The following is a 7,377-nucleotide window of genomic DNA, read 5'->3' on the forward strand; positions in this document are numbered from 1 at the left end:
GGCGGGTTCTTTCCGCGGAGGGTCGTCATGGTTGGCGGCGAGTAGGTCGGTAACCCACCCGACCCGTCTTGAAACACGGACCAAGGAGTCTAACATGTGCGCGAGTCAATGGGTCCCTCAAAACCCAGAGGCGCAATGAAACGTGAAGGCGCGGCCTCGTGCCGTGCCGAGTTGCGATCCCGGGCCGCCCAGGGGTCCGATGAAGGGAGCAGCAACGGCCCGCCCCACACGCTCACGTCGGGGGGGCGGCGCTAGAGCGCACACGTTGGCACCCGAAAGATGGTGAACTATGCCCGGGCAGGACGAGGCCAGAGGAAACTCTGGTGGAGGTCCGAAGCGCTTCTGACGTGCAAATCGATCGTCCGACCCAGGTCGGACGATCGATTCGAGAGTCATAGTTACTCCCGCCGAGAGTCATAGTTACTCCCGCCGTTTACCCGCGCATTGATGAATCTCTTCACGTTGACATTCAGAGCACTGGGCAGAAATCACATTGCGTCAACACCGACCAGCGGCCATCGCAATGCTTTGTCTTAATTAGACAGTCGGATTCCCCCGGTCCGTGCCAGTTCTGAGTTGACTGTTTTTTGCCGGCCGAAGCATAGCACTTTGGGCACGAAGCCCTCAGACGCCGCGCAGCTGAGGCTTTCCACAGGAAGGTCCCGACGCTGGTCCGGGCTTGGCCGCGCCGCGTGAACGGCGAGCCCCGCCCAGTCCCGGTGCAGTGCCGTTCCTGCTTCAGGTCCCCAGCCCGACCGGCTCAGTCCTCAGAGCCAATCCTTATCCCAAGGTTACGGATCCGTTTTGCCGACTTCCCTTACCTACATTGGTCCATCGACTAGAGGCTGTTCACCTTGGAGACCTGCTGCGGATAAACGCTTCGGGGCACTGGGCTTCGGGGCACTGGGCCCCGAAGGACCAATCTCCGTGTCCGGGTTCGGGATTATTAACCCGATTCCCTTTCGGTCACTGCGGGGCTCTCTCCACTGCAAAAAAGTGCTCCCGCTTCGGAAAGAACTTCTCCTTTCCCTTAGGACCGACTGACCCATGTTCAACTGCTGTTCACATGGAACCCTTCTCCACTTCAGTCCTCAAGGTTCTCACTTGAGTATTTGCTACTACCACCAAGATCTGCACCAGCGGCGGCTCCAGGCGGGCTTACGCCCGACACCTTCAACGCTCACCGCAGCGGCCCTCCTACTCGCTGCAGCTTAGCACCCCCTTGTTTGCGTGCATCTGCCGGCAGCGGCCGGGGATAGGCTCGACACTAGAGCGCCATCCATTTTCGGGGCTAGTTGCTTCGGCAGGTGAGTTGTTACACACTCCTTAGCGGGTTCCGACTTCCATGGCCACCGTCCTGCTGTCTTAAGCAACCAACACCCTTCATGGGATCTCATGAGCGTCCCGCATCGGGCGCCTTACCCCGGCGTTTGGTTCATTCCACAGCGCCAGTTCTGCTTACCAAAAGTGGCCCACTTGGCACTCTCATCGCTTCCGGAGGCCTCAGACCAGAAGGCCTCCGACACACCCATTGAAAGTTTGAGAATAGGTTGAGGTCGTTTCGACCCCAATGCCTCTAATCATTCGCTTTACCAGGTGTGACTGGTCTCGGCAACAAGCGCCAGCTATCCTGAGGGAAACTTCGGAGGGAACCAGCTACTAGATGGTTCGATTAGTCTTTCGCCCCTATACCTGGGTCGGACGATCGATTTGCACGTCAGAAGCGCTTCGGACCTCCAGCAGAGTTTCCTCTGGCCTCGTCCTGCCCGGGCATAGTTCACCATCTTTCGGGTGCCAACGTGTGCGCTCTAGCGCCGCCCCCACGACGTGAGCGTGTGGGGCGGGCCGTTGCTGCTCCCTTCATCGGACCCCTGGGCGGCCCGGGATCGCAACTCGGCACGGCACGAGGCCGCGCCTTCACGTTTCATTGCGCCTCTGGGTTTTGAGGGACCCATTGACTCGCGCACATGTTAGACTCCTTGGTCCGTGTTTCAAGAAGGGTCGGGTGGGTTACCGACCTACTCGCCGCCAACCATGACGACCCTCCGCGGAAAGAACCCGCCTCGCCGGTTCCGAGCCCCAAACACCGAACGTCAGGCGAATACCTGGCGTAAGGCAGGCGACCCGTTGACCCAGCCGGGTTTCCCGCTCCGCATTCCGGAGGGCATCGTTTCGGGCCTCCCCGAAGGGAGTAGCCCATGAGGCCTGGGCAGGGTGACGTACTCGATTACCGGCCCGGTATAACTCCCACGACAGCCAAACAAGGGCCGTCGCCGGTCACCTCCAGCGGCCGGACTCAAAGTCGTTCTTGAAAGGGTTACCCGTGCCCGTCGCGGCGTCCTACCGACGGTGGAAAATGCGTTCCGGAGTGCGGGCCACCGCGCGGGCAGCCGGAACGGGCCCCCACAAGGAGAGCCCGTAAACCAAGACGCTGACACCGCTCCACGTCACAGCGAAACTGAATCCCACCGCCCTCGAGCTTCGAGGGCCCACCCGTTTTACTCTAAGCGGTTTCACGTACTCTTGAACTCTCTCTTCAAAGTTCTTTTCAACTTTCCCTCACGGTACTTGTGAACTATCGGTCTCTCGGACGTATTTAGCCTTAGATGGAGTTTACCACCCAATTAGGGCTGCACTCTCAAGCAACCCGACTCACGGGAGGTTCCATCCCGAGAGAGCAGTGGCGGAGACGGGCCTGGCACCCACTCTGGGTCAAGCCCCTGTCAGGGGGACTTGCACCACCGCAAAACTCTCGGGAACGTTACCTCCCATACACCACATTTCCCGATCGCCGGCAAGGACGAGGGATTCGGTGCTGGGCTAGGTCCCGTTTCGCTCGCCGCTACTAAGGGAATCCCTGTTGGTTTCTTTTGCTCCGCTTAGTGATATGCTTAAATTCAGCGGGTTGTCTCGCCTGATGTGAGGTCGACAATCTTTTTTTTTATTTTGTGCGCTTTCCAACAAAAACTTCGCCTCCTTACCACATGTCAAAAACACAAAAGGATGGCGAACTAACAGTTGCTGTACACACGCTTTGCATCGCTTTCGATTCGACAAAAAAGAAAGCGCGCAATCCAACGGCATTCCCCTACTGGATGGCTCCAGTATTCATCGGGGACGCGAAGGTCTTAGACTGACGGAAGGCTACGACGCAAAAAACTTTCCTCCCAGAAGCGTTTTTCTTTTTTTTGTGCAAATCAACGCCACGAGATTTACATTTGCCGACGCCGCGTTTCAACGCGCCAACGCCAACTCCGTCCCACGGTTTTTCCACTCGAACAACATCCACGCCAAAGAAAACAGAATCGATCGAAAAGAAACCGTTTCAAATCTCCGTTTCTAACGCACCGACGTCACAGCGCCGTTCAACGTGCGAAAGATTTTTTTGGTACGGGATTTTCCACAAACGGTATCCATCGAGTTTCGTTTTCCCATGCAGTGTTCGATAAAAACTCGTAGGAGGAGGAGGACTGGTTAAGCGCACGCGTGCAATCGCACCACTCGTGCATTTGCTCAAAGAAAACGCAACGCAAGAAAGCATAAAACTGCGTGCTGCCCACGATCCGACACAGTCAAAACGAGGTAGAAAACAAATTCTCCTCTCTTGATATATGATCCGACCCTCACACAGACGAAGCCACGGGAAGGCCCGAGGCCGCAATGTGCGTTCAAAGAGTAAGTGCTCAGTGTGTCCTGCAATTCACACCAAGTCTCGCAGCTGGCTGCGTTCTTCATCGACCCGAGAACCGAGTGATCCACCGCTTAGAGTCGTGTTTTTGGATTTTTCAATCAGTACGACAAAACACAAGTTGTTGTTTTTTTTTCGCGCCCGGCACATCCCATGCCATCTCGAAAGCGCAAAAAAAAAGCTTCTTCTCAAACGCCTCTTCGTTAATCAAAACAAAAGGGCGATCCTCGAGAAGAGACGAATAAGGGGGCGATGCGCCTTTTGTAACCCGCGGATTGTCCCGGTGCACTTGAAATCTCCTCTCAATCGAGGCAGCAGAGGGCTCCCGCTGGGCGCATCATCGAAAGGAACGGAGGCCACCCAAAGAAAAAGGCACATCCGAACCACAGTTGTTTTTTTTTTTGTGCCGTCCCGACGGCATCCAAGCTTGGTCGGGATCGGCGCCAGATAAATTCGCACATCGAGTCCATTCCCCGTACAAGAGGAAGAAGACAAAACGATGCCAAATAACATCCGGTAATGATCCTTCCGCAGGTTCACCTACGGAAACCTTGTTACGACTTTTACTTCCTCTAAATGATCAAGTTTGGTCATCTTTCCAACACACCGGCGCAACCGAAAGGCCGCTCCGGGTATCGGTCCGAAGACCTCACTAAATCATTCAATCGGTAGTAGCGACGGGCGGTGTGTACAAAGGGCAGGGACGTAATCAACGCGAGCTTATGACTCGCGCTTACTGGGAATTCCTCGTTCAAGGGGAACAATTGCAAGCCCCTATCCCAATCACGAAGGAGGTTCCACGGGTTACCCAGTCTTTACAGACAGGGATAAAAACACGCTGCTTCCTTCAGTGTAGCGCGCGTGCGGCCCCGGACATCTAAGGGCATCACAGACCTGTTATTGCTCTGTTTCGTGCGGCTAGGAGCCTCTTGTCCCTCTAAGAAGGGTGCAAGGTGCAGAGAACCACGCACCTGTTTAATAGGCTAGAGTCTCGTTCGTTATCGGAATTAACCAGATAAATCGCTCCACCAACTAAGAACGGCCATGAACCACCATCCACCGAATCAAGAAAGAGCTCTCAATCTGTCAATCCTCCCAGTGTCCGGGCCGGGTAAGTTTTCCCGTGTTGAGTCAAATTAAGCCGCAGGCTCCACTCCTGGTGGTGCCCTTCCGTCAATTCCTTTAAGTTTCAGCTTTGCAACCATACTTCCCCGGAACCCAAATACTTTGGTTTCCCGGAAGCTGCCCGCCGAGTCATTTGAGTAACTCAGGCGGATCGCTGGTTGGCATCGTTTATGGTTAGAACTAGGGCGGTATCTGATCGCCTTCGAACCTCTAACTTTCGTTCTTGATCAATGAAAACATTCTTGGCAAATGCTTTCGCAGTAGTTCGTCTTGCGACGGTCCAAGAATTTCACCTCTAGCGCCGCAATACGAATGCCCCCGTCTGTCCCTCTTAATCATTATCCTGTATTCCAAAAACCAACAGAACAGAAACAGGATCTTGTTCTATTATTCCATGCACTGTTATTCAGGCGAATCGCCTGCGTTGAGCACTCTAATTTTTTCAAAGTAAACGCGCCGGCCAAAGCAAGGCACCTGATGAAGAAAACCAAGCCACGACAGCCATGATGTTCAGCACGGGCCGTAACGTGGTGTCCACGCACTTCCCGCCTGTAACTGAGATCCAACTACGAGCTTTTTAACCGCAGCAACTTTAGTATACGCTATTGGAGCTGGAATTACCGCGGCTGCTGGCACCAGACTTGCCCTCCAATGGATCCTCGTTAAAGGATTTAGAGTGTACTCATTTCAATTACGGGGCCTCAAAAGAGTCCCGTATTGTTATTTTTCGTCACTACCTCCCCGTGCCGGGAGTGGGTAATTTGCGCGCCTGCTGCCTTCCTTGGATGTGGTAGCCGTTTCTCAGGCTCCCTCTCCGGAATCGAACCCTGATTCTCCGTTACCCGTAACAACCATGGTAGGCGCATAACCTACCATCGACAGTTGATAAGGCAGACACTTGAAAGAAACGTCGCCGGCTCGTGGCCGTGCGATCAGCACAAAGTTATCCAGAGTCACCACACAAAACGGACCGAAGCCCGATTGATCTTGGTCTAATAAAAGCACCCGTCGCCCCGAGGGGCTTCGGGCTCACTGCATGTATTAGCTCTTGAATTGCCACAGTTATCCAAGTAGGAAGAAACGATCTAAGGAACCATAACTGATTTAATGAGCCATTCGCGGTTTCGCCTTGTTTCGGCATGTACTTAGACATGCATGGCTTAATCTTTGAGACAAGCATATGACTACTGGCAGGATCAACCAGGTAATCTTTTCGTGGTGGGTCGCCCAAAACCCTACCAACGCACGGACGCGGGGCCACCGTCAGGCGCCCCTTACGAACCGCAAACACACACAACGCTTAGGAATTACTTCCAAATCCAAGAAGAAATGAAGCACGTTCGAGCGCGCAGCCGGAATATACCCGACCGAGGTCGGTACCGACGCGGCAAGAAGCGCATAAATTTCTTTCTCGTCGTAGCAACAGAAAGTCGTACGCCAAAAAATCATTGACGACGCCTTCGCAGCGTTGCCGAGCTTTCAGGTCCCGTGAGGACGCGAGGACGCACCCCGGCCTTCGGTCAGAACGCACTCGTCATTTCACACCGTTCGGTTAGCGCGGACGCTCCGAAACACCCTCCTCTCGCATTCGTTTTCAAGACACAGGTGCACCCGAGAACCGACCCCAACGGCAGACGCCAGAGATCGCAGGTACCTTGCTGTAACGACCATGCGGCGGAGGCAGCGGCCGAGACGGCGACGAAAGGCGTCGGCCACGTCGTCAGACGCCGCTCGCACCAATCGAACGCTCGACAGACCCCACCTCCACATAATAGCACCGATAAGTATAAAGAAGATCCTTCAAGAGCATTCTGTACATGATTTGTGGTTATCAGTTTCGGTGACTGACTGACTGACTTACTGACTTACTGTCTCTCACTCTATTCAGTATCATTTATTTGTCCTTCTTTCTTTCTTATTTTTTCCCCTCTCTCTCTCCTTATATATATATATATGTATGTATGTATGTTTGTGTGTATATATATATATATAAATGTTCTTTTTTTCCTCTGTGCCTCCATACGTACATACATCCTACCCCTATAAAAAAAAATTATTTCTCGCTTTTTATTAAAAACGTGCTGACCCCTGCTTGACTCTGATTACTTCTTTTCGACTTTCAGTTCACTCATGTGGCTCCTCGTTATTCAGTATCATTTAGTTGTCCTTCTTTCTTTCTTATTTTTTCCCCTCTCTCTCTCCTTATATATATATGTATGTATGTATGTATGTTTGTGTGTATATATATATATATAAATGTTCTTTTTTTCCTGTGTGCCTCTATATATACATACATACGTACATACATCCTACCCCTATAAAAAAAATTATTTCTCGCTTTTTATTAAAAACGTGCTGACCCCTGCTTGACTCTGATTACTTCTTTTCGACTTTCAGTTCATGTTAACATGGTCAACAGAAAGTTTATCGACTTTGTTATTACAAAGTAAATCAATATTTACACGGGGCGTTTCATGCGTTTTGAATTGTGTCAGAGCCGAACAATGAGCGCTATAGTAAGTGAGATTGTCACTGCTTTTAATCCGAATGCTCGCGGTATCGCG

General features: G+C 52.6%; 2 non-coding genes across 2 annotated transcripts; both read right to left on the reverse strand.

The window, feature by feature from the left end:
* Nucleotides 1-3,617: 3,617 nt before the first annotated feature.
* Nucleotides 3,618-3,770, reverse strand: LOC120847313. The gene has a single exon (XR_005717328.1). It is a non-coding gene; the product is annotated as a 5.8S ribosomal RNA (ribosomal RNA).
* Nucleotides 3,771-4,205: 435 nt separating this feature from the next.
* Nucleotides 4,206-6,020, reverse strand: LOC120847240. Its single transcript, XR_005717311.1, has one exon. It is a non-coding gene; the product is annotated as a small subunit ribosomal RNA (ribosomal RNA).
* Between the last annotated feature and the right edge of the window lie 1,357 nt (nt 6,021-7,377).

This window comes from Ixodes scapularis, unplaced genomic scaffold (genome assembly GCF_016920785.2).
Source record: "Ixodes scapularis isolate PalLabHiFi unplaced genomic scaffold, ASM1692078v2 ptg001158l_1___fragment_3__unscaffolded, whole genome shotgun sequence".
Taxonomy (NCBI): domain Eukaryota; kingdom Metazoa; phylum Arthropoda; class Arachnida; order Ixodida; family Ixodidae; genus Ixodes; species Ixodes scapularis.